The sequence below is a fragment of the Pomacea canaliculata genome, linkage group LG10 (genome assembly GCF_003073045.1).
Source record: "Pomacea canaliculata isolate SZHN2017 linkage group LG10, ASM307304v1, whole genome shotgun sequence".
Classification (NCBI taxonomy): domain Eukaryota; kingdom Metazoa; phylum Mollusca; class Gastropoda; order Architaenioglossa; family Ampullariidae; genus Pomacea; species Pomacea canaliculata.
In genome coordinates this window covers 14,960,823-14,976,674 of record NC_037599.1, presented here as the reverse complement: position 1 = coordinate 14,976,674, position 15,852 = coordinate 14,960,823, and the positions used below count along the sequence as shown (strand labels likewise).

Here is a 15,852-nt window from a genome sequence, read left to right as displayed (position 1 = left end):
TCTATAAATGAATTAAATAAAAACATTCATTTCATCAGCTACAAGTGTACACACTTATTTTCATAAAAAGCTAAACAACTGCAGCAAAACGAAAAATTATTTTCTGAATACCTATGTCCCTCATGTCTATCACTGAAACCTAACACGCATGAAGGAACTATTACTTAAAAGACGAGAACACCACTGGAAGCTTTGAGCTCTCCTTGATGTGCTTTATTCTACTCTTGTTAACACCTTAAATCTTGGTTACACAGCTATGCAAAAATCGATAAATGAAAATAGTCATTTTTGTAATTATCTGAGAGCTGCAAATGACAATAATCCCCGTATTTGTGACAACATTAATGTGATTTGATAAATGTATATTGTAGAAATTTAACTATTGTTTACATTTGCTTGATCTGTGACTAATTAAACACAATGAAAAAGAGATAACAGAATTTTCCCTGGGATCAGATGCTATTTGGAGAATTATTATAGGTCAATCATTTTAAGGGTAAAAGGTCTACATTTCAAGAAAATATTCCCCTCGTGTTTCAGGTTTTAAATAATGCTCTGTTTTTAAAGACCGTTTTCACTCTCAAATGGCTGCCAATGTCACAGGAATGCATGGAAGTTTAAGCAAGAAATTTTCCCTATATTTAATAGAAATTTAGCATAGGTACTAGACTATACAGGACTATACTATGTCTAAATGCTAAAAGAAAATTTAAATTATGTTTGTGCATCTCTATATCCTTATTGCCAACAATGGGAAGGGTTAAGGCTATGCCACATCAGTTTTCAAAACTGTTTCTCTTGTGCTGGTTTAACCAACATATGTGCAAAAACTGGGTTTTTTGTTCTTCAAATGTGAAATGTGAAAGGCTTAAACAACAAAAAAGATGCTATTGTAAACTGATGGACCTATGTACATACATAATTCTTATTGTTATTCCTTGTCATCCCCAGTGAAGCATATCCTTTTACTGATAACACAAAATCAATTATCTCAAAAGCTGCATTACAACATATTACTTAGCTGATAAATTCCTTCTCTTGTGAAAGTTTGTGAAAGAAATAAGAAAAAAGTTGACCTCTACTGCCAAAACATGTCACTGTGCACCCATCATATATAGTTCCTTTTTATGTCCCACTGTATCCTTTATCAAACAACCGGATGACTATATGGCAGAAAAGATCTGGAATAACTTTAAGTGAGAAAAACAACCAGATCTGACAGAAATTAAATCAACCTCCTCAAAATAGCCAAATCTAGATACTTAAATTGAATGGAAGTTAAATGAATAAAACACTTCTATACACCAATCCTAGACAAACTTGAAGATTAGCACTGCTAAACACATAATAATATTATTCAGCATAATAAATTTGACTGATGTGCATCTGAAATCTTCCTAGAAATTAAGACTACAATTTAGCATGCATCCTCCCTTCCAATAAACTGTGAAGATAACCATCATCTATTTCTTTTCATGACCCTGCTAAACTATTAGTAGACATCTTGATAAACATAGAAGAAGAAAGGAGCACAAACACAAACAAAATATTCAAACATAATAGAAACCAGTACGACAATGTTGCAAATGCAGGACAAGATTCTGTCAGTAACAGTTTGCGGCCATGCCATGCCACTATGAGCTGGAAGAGTTAGATCTGGCATGGAAGACAGTATTCCTGCCAAAGACCCAATCTTCCAACTCACAGAGAGCTGGCTGCATCTCTTTGTCCACCTACTATTTACCAAAATCTGTTCTTGATGAATAAATTGTTGCTTTCCTGAGTCCACACTGTACACATAAATTATCCATTTCATTTTTGTACTTAAAATTCTTCAGACTAAGCTTTAACTTTAAAAAGATAGTCTGCTTGACAAAAGAAAACAGTTAAAGATGACAAAAGCAAAAATAAAACTCTTTCTCATCTTACAGCTCTAGTCAAAAGTTGTTACTCTAATTAGGTATAGCTATGCCTCTGTTCTCAGGATTAAGTCTTGAGAACTATGTACAAAAAAAAGTGTCTAGTCATAAAGTGTTTGTATAACAGAGTGTTCTTGTTAAACGATCAGTTACCTCTCATCGGCTAGCTCTTGTCGAAGCACCTTGGTGGCGCAGCACCCTTGATGTACCTGAGCCTGAGGAAGGTGTGTTCTAGCTACTAGGTGTTACATTTCTACCTGCAGCCACCGCCCCCATGTCGGCGTCACGCAGCGTGTCAACTACCTGCCGGCCTGCGCGCTGCCCCCACAAACTGCTCACAAGCTTTAGCCATGGCTACAGAGGTGGACTAGTTTATGAAGCTTTCTACTTTGTCACTTTGCACTTTGACTCTTCTCAAGCCGCTCTTCAACGATTGTCAGTCGAAAAGGGGGTGAGATGGTCACGCCCACGATCAAACACGTGGGTGACCAGGTCACAAACTGTTCTGGCAGAACCTATGTCTAGTAGGTTTATGGGGAGTGACAATGACATACAACACTCACAAGTACATTTACAATGTAATTTAGACCTACTGTGAAGTCAATCAGCTTCAAATCAAACACTGAACAGTTCATAGTATGGATTCTAAATGTTCATTGCTGCATCGCACACTGAACTTGGAGTGAAAACCTGTCTCCCCCAACCTAAGCCAATAATGGGACGAGTTGAAAGATAACTGATGTCCTATTTTAGGCTATCGTAAAGAAATAAAATGTCAAAAGGTAAAGTGAAGGATCAATGGGTTTGAGCCTGAATAGACCTTATCACCCACCCTGCCACCCTGCTGTCGCAAAGCGCAGTCGCCACTATCAGCACACCTCTGCCCCAGCCGACTTTGTCTGCCTCCATGTCTGAACATGTTTTTACAGATATCCCTAATCACGTTCCTCTTGAAAATAAAACAATATGCAGACTGATTATAGAAAGTTTACAAATTCCGAAATACTGGGATGTGAACAGGTGTCGAACCAAATTAAGTTAGTAACTATCTGCTTAAGAAACAGTCACGTTCATATTCTTATTACGCCTTCATGATCTGCAGCTCTAATTTTATTAAGTGAACAATATGAAAAGGTGGCTGACGACATCCCTCGCTTTACTAAATCTTTAGAGAATGTTTTACATCATATTTCTAATTTATTTCGCGTGTACAGACACTATAGTGCTTGCTCCTCACTACAAACCGTAACAGGGGTGTTGTCACCGCATGACGCGCTATCAGAACGGCGATTGCACGGCATGGAGTGGCCGCTATCAGTGTGTCAAGGGCTGATCTCTAAAGCCAGGCGGACCGACCTGTGTCGGGGGTGTGTGACCACTGCCAGTGTTAATGGGTATGCTGCTCGTTTCTGAACGAGTTGGCATATCCATGTTTGTGCGTCTACGCGAATACTATACAAACACTTGTAACTGACCTGCTTTCAAACTTCCATTAAGCCAGTGAATGCCTGTAGTGCATTTGCGTATTTGCTCTAATATACACCATCTATGTACCGTGTACAGGCTAAACTTTGTGGATTAACTTAACTGCCCTAACTCCTGACATCCATGTAAGCGCACGTGTACTAATTACAGGCTCAACTCTGTGTGTTAACTCACTGCCCTAAATCCTGACAAATAACCATTCTTTTTTATAGCAACAGAACAGAACATTAGGCACACATTGGTAATGTGCCATTTAATTGTACCTCAATTTCTATGACAACACTTTTACGTTGTGACACATATCTGCTGTTCCTTTATGCAATGATCCTTTTCACTGCTGGCTTTTTACACATTTGCTTAAAGGCTTATTAAAGTCAAACCACAAAATTAAGTAAACTGAACATACAGTTGTTATATGTTCCAAAATAAACACTTGTTCATTTTGGGGAGGGGGTTTGAGGGGGGGGGAAGCACATAATCTAAATGTATACTTCTAACCTTGAAGGCTACAGCGAATGGAAAGCTCCAAACATATGCTAATTTACTAAGATTTTCGAACTTTTAATGAAACCAAACCCACTCACTTGTGGAAAAAAAAGAATTCAAGGTACACTAACAATTTACACTGAGGCAGTTTCTGTATGTTATTGCAAAGTTGATTTACAAGCAAGTATCTGATACTTGAAGAATGTCTTCACCTAAAATACTAGTCAATTAGGGTATTTCTCGTCAATTATTTAGTACATGCACAGCACACGCTCGATGGTTAAAGTGGAAGGTTCAGTCTTTTAACCACTCAGTTACGATTACCAAGTCATACAAACGTACAAAGCTAGATGAAAAAGATCACCTTTGTATTAAAAACTGTCACAATGGTAAATTTTATTTTAAAAAACGCAGGTAAAAAGTTAGTATCGTCTGCTTTCCTGATGGTAAATGCCTAAAGAAAGACGAAAATTGTGGTCGTATGCAATAGTAAGAGCTTCGTACTGACAGCAAACTCAACAGTATGTGGTCAACGTCCGAATTCTCAGATAAATGACCTGCGTTTCAACAGTTGTATCCCAATATTACATCATCAATATAATAACAGCATCACTGTGACCAGCAAAACAGCCGTTTACACGTGAGCTCGAACTTCAGTATCAGTCTTACAGAAAAAAAATGGGTAAAAGATGCAACTTGCAGCATCAGGTATCAATCCGAAATAACAAATGGCGGAGATATCTTTGATAATTGTAAAAATTAGCACTTTTGCAAGATATACATTATAAAGCTGTCAGACTATGATTTTTTTTAATTGCAGAAAAAGAAGTCCTTGCAGAAACAAAAAAAATATGTAGTGATGATTTGCCCACTGCCATTAAATTTCACCGCGATGTGCTTGCCAAAACATATATATATATAAAGTAAGAACAATAAATATGAAATAATACTTTACAGATTTTACGAACAGCCTTCACACACACACATAGTCACAATGAAGAGGGACTTTTTCCTAGAATTAACAGAAGTCTATCCGTATATTATTTAAGTATACAAATAAACTGTGCAAACAGCAGCTATAAGTCAAATAATTATTGTTGTTTAGAACTAATTATTTATTAAAACCCCTTACAATTATCAAAGTAGGCTTATGACTGTGCAGATAAATAATATACTGCTCATGCAGTTACTGTAATCTATGATTCCAATGAGTGAAAACGGCTTTATTCTCTCAAAACGCTCCATTCCCTCTGTTCAGTTCCCCTCAGTTGGGAAGAAAGGTATTTATGATAGTGGCAGCTGACTAATGTTTCTTTCACAAGAGTTGAAGTCAAAGGTGGAAGAGCCGAACAAAGGCAGACTATACTGTACATTTTCGCAGGCTAAGTCATGCTTTTACTGTTGTACTTTCTGCAGTCCATCATCTAAAATTATTACTCCCGCAAGAGTAGGCAAATGTGAAAGCCACTTTATCAGAATTTCTTTGTTTTAAATCACTCTTTATTCATATCAATGACACTGAAACTGGTAGAAGACTCTCAAAGTAAAAGAATGCTGTAAGCTGCGCCATGTACTTATGCTCAACCCTTTTTTCTGGTTTGGCACAAAGAGAACTATATCATAGCGACAGAGTCATACTTCTTTGAAATAGTGAAAAGACTCAATAACAAAACCACTAAAAAAAAAAATTTAAAAAAAGGTTTAACAAACAATAAAAAAGTTGAATTGTGGTTTCCTAAAAGGCCACTATTAAAACAAAGGTCGTGAGTTAAAACTAAAACCTTAAATCCTATGATACATCTTGAGTGGAGTGATCCTCAGTAAGGTATACAATGAGTCAGCCGTACAAAAAAAAAATGCTGGCAAACACTAGAAGCTAGGATAAGTAATTAAGACATGTACAACAATAAAGCGTTCCTGAAGAAACTGGTGGGGGTCTGCCTCCTAAGTGGTGGGAATGCAACGGTGGTATGGCCTACCTGGTCTGCAAAGGATAACTTCCTCCCGCCAAACAAGACAGCCAAAAATAGGGCAGTCAGAAAGACAGCTAAAGGTGGCATTGGCACATGAACTGAACATAGGCCATGAGGAGAGACAATCTGATGACACCAGCCATCACAAAGAACCAGGTGATTACCTCAATAGCCTGGTCTCCTCAAAATGAGCTTGGGATGCCTGCATGGCCAGGAGCCCCGATAAAAAAAAATGCCCCTCTTGTGATGAGCCCCATGAACAGCATAGAAGCGGACTACAAGGGGTGGTCAGTACACTGAGTAAGAAGAGCTTGGAGGGCAGATAATGAGTCATGATTAAGAAGCTTTGCTCAGGACACCAGCAGGTATGCTTTAAGCCAAGCATGCAGCTCCGAAGAGCCAACAGCAAGGCAAGCAGATGGTGGCTGGCATGTCGGAACTCCTGCCACAGCAACATGATATGGACATAGCTGGGACAATCTGACTCAGGCTGTGGGACAATATGACTGGGGTAATATGGTCTTGGGGCGAAATAACCAGTGACCGGCATGAAAGCAGATAGTAGGACAAGATCTCAGAGGAATCACGTCATCTCTGAACAGAAATAGAAGTGGTCGGCCATATTGCTACCATTGCTGAAGAAATGAGGCTTGGTATGGAAGCCGAATCTGCAGAGCCACCAAGTACGTGACAGTATCAGGATAATAATGCCAGATTTCACACAAATGTGTTGGATAGCTGCCTCTTCCTTCTACTGTGGGCAGTTCCATCACAGCCAGAGCAGCGGGCTGAGGACTTACAAAGATAGCCCCGTGGCCATTGCACTGACAGCTGAAGCAGGGCAATGGCTTGACTCACACCTGGGACTAATATGCACCCTCTACTACTAAAAAACATGGCCAGGCCCCCTCAACAGACTTTCACACATTTTCTCTCCAACAAGGGGATGTGACAAACTACACCAGGGCCACAGAAGGAATATACTCTGGCCTACAGAGATGAAAGCCACTGAGATGAGAAACCGAGGTGAAAGATTTTATTGGGAAAAAGAGGACAGGAGAAAAGCTGGAAAAAACAGAAGATATAAATAAAACAGCAGAGGAAAAAATGGATATAATGATTTATGCTGCTAGTGATTAATGTGGAGATCTGTCAGTAATTACATTCTCAATTAATGAATTACCAGCTATAATCAATGTCAAAATCTAGCAAACTGTTCTCCTGGTTATATACTACAGATATACACACACTTATGCCTTTACAAAAGTTATAAAATGCATTAAAATGCAGATATTAAATACTGTTTACACACAGAGATGCTTCTCAGTTTCCCACTATTGCCCACATTATGCTTTTTGTACAGCATCTGTTTCATCTAAGGATTTTTTTTCTGAAAAAGAGATTTCATGTAGAATATAGATAAAGAGAGAACTGTCAACAAACACATTCCAAATAACACACATGCACATCAAGCCACACACACACATATCAAGGATCTCATCCATAGTCTGTGATGAATTGTTTTGGAAATGCTGAGAGTGGACTGATCCCATCTTATATAAAAAAAAACGGGCTGGAGAGTATTCAAAAGTCATCTGAAAGAGGTGAGCCTTTAAGCTGCCACTTGAAACTTGGCAAAGCGGCAAGGGTAAGTGTTCCAAGCAAAGGAACCAGAAAAGGCAAAGGCTCACTGACTAGAGGGGGGGGGCATTGGTGTTTTACGTCGTGTCAGCAACTAAGGCTATATTATAGCAAGCAGCCAGCCCTGGGCTCACTGACTAGAAGAGTATGGTGTGGGGAATGCAAAGGCAGGGGGTAACTCAGAGCCAGCAATTAAGGCTATATCATGGCAAAGCAGCCAGCCCTGTAAACAGATGTCATTTGCAAAGATTTCCCCCAAGATGAGATCTGAACACAGGACAGCCAATAGTTGATGTGTTGCTGACAGGGGCTGACTGTTGTACCATTGGACCCCAGTGAGTTGAAGTGTATTAGCTGACGAACAAAATGTGCAGGATGGATGCTGGAGAGTGAGGCAGTAAGACAGGTAATCAGGAGCACAGTGATAGAGACATTTATAGCAGACAGGCAAGTATGTAAATGATACAGTCAGCGTTTAACATTCTTCCCAAATCTCATATTCTAATGTATTATTAGCAAAGATTATTCTAGAATATATCTTAACCATGCTTCTTTCAATTAAAATCTAGGTCACTGATAAATTTCTTTATCTCTAGCTAAATAATATTCTACATTTATCATAAAAAGTGTACTGTAAGGGTAACTTCAGGGTCAGAGCTGGCCTAAGATTTCAAACAGCCTTTAAAATAAGATTTAAAGTGTACTACCACAAGCTCTGATTGCACAGGATCTGCACCAAGAGTATACCACTTCATGATAAGATAACCTGCACAAAGTCCCTATCTCTGCCTGGGAAAGCTTTCTGCTTCTTGTGATAAGCTACCTCTTCAAAGCTCTGATAAAGACTAGCCATCAGCAGACTGAAGACTGAATGAGATATCATATCTTGTTTTAGTTTCAACATGTTCCCAACTGGGTGTACCATTTCAAAGGCACAGAGTTATGATCTTGCTGTTGGCTGCAATGCTCAAATATACAATACAATGGATAATTTACTAAATATGTTATCTTGTCTAGCCAGATTTAACACTTAATATTTTTACTTTAATTTTGTCCTTTCTCAGACAAAGTCTTTGAAATGTACCAAAAACAATGAATGGTATAAAAAGTAGCATTAGCTGTTTAAACATGTCTATCTCTATCAAAGAAAAGTGTGACTCAATCCAGAGTGACTCGATCCAATTATCAATCAGAAAAATCACCGAGATAGTTCTATGTGATGCACTGACAGTTACTGTATTATCTATTTCTGGGAAGCAGATAAAAGAAAAAATTTTCTAGTAAAAATTGTGATAGTTTCATAATGTACAACAAATTACATCTTGTGTCAATTTCATAATAAAAGCTCAATTTGTACAGCACATTTCCCTGTGTAAGGTCTATGTGCTGCTTAACACGAAAGACTACCAACTAATAGTCAACCATAAGCATCAGCAAATGGATGACACCATAGCAAACATAAACTATGTGTGTAAATGAAGATGAAGAACTGTGAAGAGAGCAGAATAGTATGTTTGATTATGCAAGATATTTCTTAAAAGAGGTTTTAAGATTCGATCTGAAGTTTCGAACAAAAACAGTTCAAAGAAAAAAGGGGGAGAGAATTCCAAACAATGTGGCCTGAGAAGAATGAGCATCTACTGAATTTCTCCAGTCTGATGCATGACACAGAAAGGAGAACAACACATACAGACCAAAGAAACAACTTGGGTGGTAAGGAGTCAGTAGCTCAGACAGGTATGGGATAGGGTTAGAGTTGTTGCTGAGGCAAGGCCAAGAAGTCAATAGTAGTAGCACAGTGAGGTGATCTTGTAATCGGTGTAAACTTGCGCTTGAAGCCAGTGAAGCTAGCCCAGAAAGAGTTATCATGCTCTGAATTTCATCTACAGAAGGTTACGAAGGACATTTCTGTGAGCCTTTTGAAGTTTTGAAGTAAATGATTAGGAAAATTGAAACAGATATGAGCTTTTTAGTGGTAGAAACCAACAGGAAGGGTCTGAGGCAACTGATCCTGTAAAGCTAAGCCAGATTGATTTACAGACTGCAATGATGTCAGACTCAACAGATGTGTCAATGAGTCAATAATAACACCAAGATTCCTGATGGTCTGAAAAAGAGTGATATTTGCCCCAGAGAAACCAAAAGTAGTAGAGGAAGGCACACATTTCAGTTTATTTGTAGAGGCGGTACGAAGGACCTTAGCTATGTCATCATTCACTTTCAGTTTGTTGATGGCCATTCAGGCACAAGGCTAGCAAGCAGGGACGACCATCCAAGGCCCTGTGCCTGAACGGGGTCCTGCGTATAGCACCTCAGGAGACGGAGATAATCTATAGTTTTCATGGTGCATTCATTGGCATTACATTTTCTGTTGGTCAATTTTTTTTACGTTATTATTCTGAAGGAGTTCCAGCCTTTACAGCATTATAATACTATGTCATTTATTACCGCATGATGCTAAGCTTTAGACAAGGAAGAGAAAATAGGGGTTCACCAGCATCTGCATACAAACTTTGTACAGGAGTGGTGCAAAAGGCACCCAAACAGATGAAGAGCCCCTGATGATGAAAAGAGTAAAAAGAGGACTCTGGAGCAGAGCCATTGATGATGAAACCATAGTCCAGCTTGAAGCAGAACAGGAAATGGTACAGACAAAGAAAGACCATGTGGTCCGCTGAAATGGTCAAATGCTCCAAGAATATCCAGGGCTTTCTGACATAAAAGGCATAGAGATTTGATATCAAGAAGGAGGAATGCCTTATGGTCAAAGATGACTACAAGAAATTTTATTTCCTGGACAACTTCGAGTATAATGCATATGGCTTAGTAAGTACATATGAAAAATAGTCAAGAAATACTGCTAATTTGGTGTATATAGTAATAAATCTAGATATAAATGTCTACCACAAACTAAAAACATCGATTTTGTATTCTTGCTTTATTTCATAAACTCATTCTGTTTCTTTTGAATTTAAATGGCCTACTCTCTGTGCCTAAGCTGTAGTTGTTAAGCACATTTGTGTAATGCATTATGATCTTTATATTAATGACATGAAATGCAAAAAATTAATGTTATGCTAGGTGAGCTAGCTGAGACATTTTAAAACATCATTTTATCCCTTAGATCATTAAGGAAGAAACTTTGGCAGGAAGTTTGTAAAATTTCCCATTAAAACCCTTCTTTTACAGCAAAAATGGTGTCAAGCAAGAATACACATGCTCAGTGCTGTATAGTAATGGAAGCTTGTGTGCTCAATTCACCTGATGGGCCGGAAAACAAAGAAGACATCAGTGAGTCTACTTTATTACGTGAAGAATCTGATCATCAAAATGGAGGAACACTCACCACAACTGATGGGTATGGAGCACACGGCTAATGCCAAAGAGGGCAGTAAAGAGGAAATGGAAGTAAAAAAAATCCCAATTCTTCAGCTTCTCACAGTAACCATAACACCAAAATCAATAAACCAGAAGAAATTCCCAATTCAATAGATTCTGAAAGCAACTGGTGTGGAAATCTCCAAGGATTTTTTTATCAATCAAATTATGTCAGTTCATCTGGATCACAATGCCCAAGGACCAGCGAAGATATTATGGCAGTTAGCAAAAAAGTATAGTAGACAGCAGTCATGACAACAAAGCAATAACAGACTGATATTGCATAAACAGATTGACATTACAGCTTATTGTTACCAAAGAGGTGCCAAACTTTTCGTCAGTATCATTTATCAGTGGGCATTTTGAGTAGATGTTTATGTAAACTAAGGTGACCAGACGTTTCGGGTGTGCAAAATCGCCTTCAGGTGGAAGCACTTTCCTTTTAACTACAACAACAATGTTTCGGGGGCGAAAGCGGGACACGTGCCAATGATGGTGTCGTCACCGTCAAAGAACGCCGAAAAAAGTTGGGGGAGGGGGGGGGGGGGGCTTTCCTCTGACTTTGCCGGATGCGAATCAGCGTACGGTATTCAGATTTTTAAAGACAAGCAGGACATTTGCTGGACTTGCCAGAAAGCCAGAAAGCAAGACATTGGGCAGGATGCAGGCGGGACACGAGGTCAAAAGCGGGACTGTCCCACCTAATGCGGGACGTCTGGTCACCTTATGTAAACAATTTATCAGACAGTCAAATGGGTGTTCTGTTGTGTGTTCACCAAATTGACCTTTCGAATTTTTTTCTTCCCTTACACAAGTCTATTTGCATGTATCTGTACGCATACATGCACACACACATATGCACACACAGACTCACTAAAAAAAAAAAAAAGAAAAAGACAAAAGAACACATTCACACAAGTCCAAACAAAACTGATTTAGTTAAAACCCTTAACATGTTCATTTATATTGCTCATGCATTTGTGTTTTTAAAAAACACAGATGTTAAAAGAATTCAGTTACACACCACAACTTATTTACAACTCATTTACATTCCTCCTCATTTTCTGTGTCTGTTTCTACAGACCTGTCGCTTTCATTCTCTTATACACACTCATACATTAATGTACACCTGTTTACTCAGGTAGGAAGGCAACTAAACCTCTAATTAAACCTTAATGATTCAAAACTTGATGTCCCTCTAGATATTATTCTGAGACCTATATAAATAGCTGCAATGCACAATGCAGTAAAAAGCAGATTTCTACCTCTACCTTGGCTATTATACCTGTCTGTTGCATCATGAAAACATCTCCATGAGCATAGAAAATAAAATTGATGCTGACCTACTATTCTTGCACTAAAAGAATCAGAAATGCAACTGCACTTAAGAAACCTTTCAGCATTGTATACCCTAAGGCCTAAATGATGAAAAAAAAATCTATATCTGAGAAATGTTAAAAAATTAGAAATGTTATTCTAAAAACAGAAATTTAAGCTCTGCCTAAAGCAATCATCACAACGTAATGTAAACCATCAAAGGCAATCTTCAGGATTTAATGGATGCAAGAGTCAACGAAAGATTGGATCTAAACAGGAAACTAAAAATAAATCTAAACAAATGGCCCTTTTCAACAGTTCTTTGGAGACAAAATTATAAACATATATCAGCTTATGTTGTGATATTCTAGAAATTGAAGCAGCAAAGTGTTAGAAGAAATGAAGAATAGGATCTGTTAAGCCTTTCAGGGCCCCACCTTGGGTAAAAGAATCTCTGAGGGCACTTGATGTGAATGATGGTTGTCTTGTAACAGTTCATTTTTAGATTATGTTCACAGTATCCCAGATATCACAGAAAAAGGCCACAACTTCCATCCTCATGAAAGAGTAGATGTATATTCTTTTACAAAACCATGAAGGTGATTTAGCAATTCTAAACTGGACTAAAGAGCACAATCTAATCTAGTTATGATTCTCTGCTTCCCCACATCACTGTGAACCGAAATATATGCACAATAATACACAAACCTTATGTGATCTCTTAAGAATACAAACCAAACAAAGTACATAACCAATATTTTGACTACTTATGAAGTATTATGCCCAGTCAAAGACTGGGTGTAATAACTTAATCTTCTCGTACTCAAAATAAAATACATAAAAATTTTGTTTCATTTGTCATATACTGATCTTGAAGGGTTAAAACAAAAACCAATGTTTATCATAAATTCAAACACATCAATATCTTTTGAAAATAAGCCATTTTATGATCTTGATTTGGTTGATTTTTTTCTTGGTCAAGCAATGGTGTTCAGAGAATGATGCAACATAAGTTGCGTTGCATTCATGTTAATCAAAAATGTCAGACTATATTCAGTTGTCCTAGGATAATCCTCAATTTTACTATGACAATAAATCTGAAGTGAAAAAAATATCCTTTAATTTTTTTTAGTTCAAATCACATGGCACTGATGAAGAAAATCCATGCAGTTCATTCACGATCCTCCTTATCACTTGAGTGTACCATATGTTGTCTCACTTCTACTGCTGTTTAGTTTGGAACTATACCTTGCTTCTTTGTTTCTTCTCCACAATTCTGATCTTAATGACACCATATCTAGAAAAAAGAGAATTACAGGTTGAACACTTTCTCTTTTTTTGTCATGCTAATAAAATCAAATAATAATAATCTTTAAACTTATAAATTTATTTTTGATTTAACAGATAATTATGAGTAAAGATTCTGCAGAAATGATAGATTTAATGATAGAGATGATGCTTACTAAAGTGATAAAAATTGAAAATGGCATACCTGCTTATTTGGAACAGCAGCAGAGGACTGTGGTTGTTCATCGATAATTTATAGTCACATGCAGCACATCTTCTTAGTTCTCCTTTATGACATACTTCTCTTGATAGTACAGCCACTGTATGCATGTCAGATGATGCATAAACTAGGTTGTTTGATGTTTTATGACCTATGTGAAAATGCCAGTTATGCTTGGTAACTGGATTTACCCAGAATTAACTTGATTATTTAATTAAGGTTTGTTGGGGAAAGAATCACATTTAACGGCATGCATCTTTCATAGTTGCCATTTACTGAAACTGTTTTCTAAAGTGAAAAGACTATATATATATTTTTTTTTTCATTAGAAGCAGCAGAATATTTCCATCTTTGTTACAGTTAATAAGGTCAGCCAAGCAAGGTTCTTGCCTCCCGTTTATTCCTGTCTGTTGATAGTGTTTTCCCTTAGCACTATAGGGTTTCTCGCCATGTTGGTCATTGTTGTTATAGTGAATCTTACTCAAACTTTGTGCCGCTACTTGTAGTACAATTATTTTATAAAGCAAAACAATTTTTGTGCTTTTTCAAATGCACTGTAGGGCAATGTCAAACACATACAGTAAGAGCAAAACATGTACAGGTCATTCAAGCTCTGTATACAGTCACAGTTTGCAATTTCTGGCTCATACTGCTTTACTTTACATACTACAATTTTTATTCTGTACCCCAAAAACCGCATCTAGCTCTGGTAGTGCATAAACTCTGATCACTTACATTCTGTTAGATGGCATAAAAGGATGTACTTGGTTTTTAAAGGTATAAATTATGTGCATGACACAATTCTCAATCATCAATGCTCACAAAATTTAGTTACATAGTAATTAAGATTTACTGCTCAACCCATTCCCTGCAGCAGTTTCTCATTCCCCAAGCTTTATCAGTGAAATCCATTTGGCTGTCGCATGTTTACATCCTATTCGGAAACTGCAAATGTAATTTTTATAACTGCAAATCCATAAAATGTGGTTTTCACCAATTTTTAAAAAAAGAGTAGCTTTCTAAGTACTGAATGCTTGTATGTGCATAAATGGCTTTCATAATTTACTTGTATTTTAAACAATATCTACTGATTGTGTTCCTTTCTGTTGTTAACAATAGCATAAGAAGGCTTTTTATGCCCATACATTTCTAATCTCTCTTTTCACTGTCTTCTACAATAACTTACAACTATCATAATTAAATTGCATTTACATGTATGTTGTTTTCTATTGAGTTTATTGTGTAAATCCATAATGAAATCTATTAACTTAAACAGGTATATATGCATCAGGTAACACAATTAGTTTTCAAAAAACTAAAGCTAGCAATATCAAGCTAGCAGAGGTAAAGGTAAAATATTCTAATACAGTCAAATCTCCCTACTATGCCACCTACCGGGACCGAGCAAAAGTGGCATAGTAGCGAGAGTGGCATAGTAGAGAGGGTTCGTAAAAACGGCTTTATTTGTTCAAGTTACCCGTCAGTCCAAAGCAGGGGTGGGCAATTAATTTTCCCAAGGGGCCGCATGAGAAATTGGGATGGTTTTAGAGGGCCGGACTAATATAGTTAACTCAGTTTTACTAATACTGTATGTATAGTATATAACTGGCGGGTGGGCCGGTCAGAGACAGGAGTCCTTTTGCCCAGGTCTGGTCCAAAGCTCTCAAGAATCATCGGCTTCGCTAGCTGTCTCCTCTCATTCTCCCCTCACCTCTTCATCCTCCACCCCTTCCAACCACATCCGCTGCACCTGCATCCTGTCGCTAGTCGACCCCCTCACACCTTCCCTCTGTCACGTGGCTGTCACCCGGCCAGCGACCACCACCACCCCCACATTGCCAGCCTCCACCCTCCCTGTGTGCGTGCTATGTTCCATCCACCTAACTGCGATGTCCACACTACGTACAGTATAATAATCAAGCACTGCGCGGAATTTCACAACTTGTGTCTTTTAACAGTCACAAAAAAGTGGCATAGTAGGGAGAGTCTGGGGTGCATAGTAAATTTTTTTTTACATTGAATTTATAGTCGGGACCGAGCAAAAGTGGCATAATACCGAGAGTGGCATAGTAGAGGGGTGGCATAGTAGGGAGATTTGACTGTAGAAGAATAATCGCTCAATCATCTTATATCAGTTTCCTTCTTA

General features: G+C 37.9%; 1 protein-coding gene across 4 annotated transcripts in view; it reads right to left on the bottom strand.

The window, feature by feature from the left end:
• Nucleotides 1-15,852, bottom strand: part of LOC112573143 (KICSTOR complex protein SZT2-like) — a 98,586-nt gene that overhangs the window by 61,478 nt on the left and 21,256 nt on the right. The window lies entirely within an intron of this gene.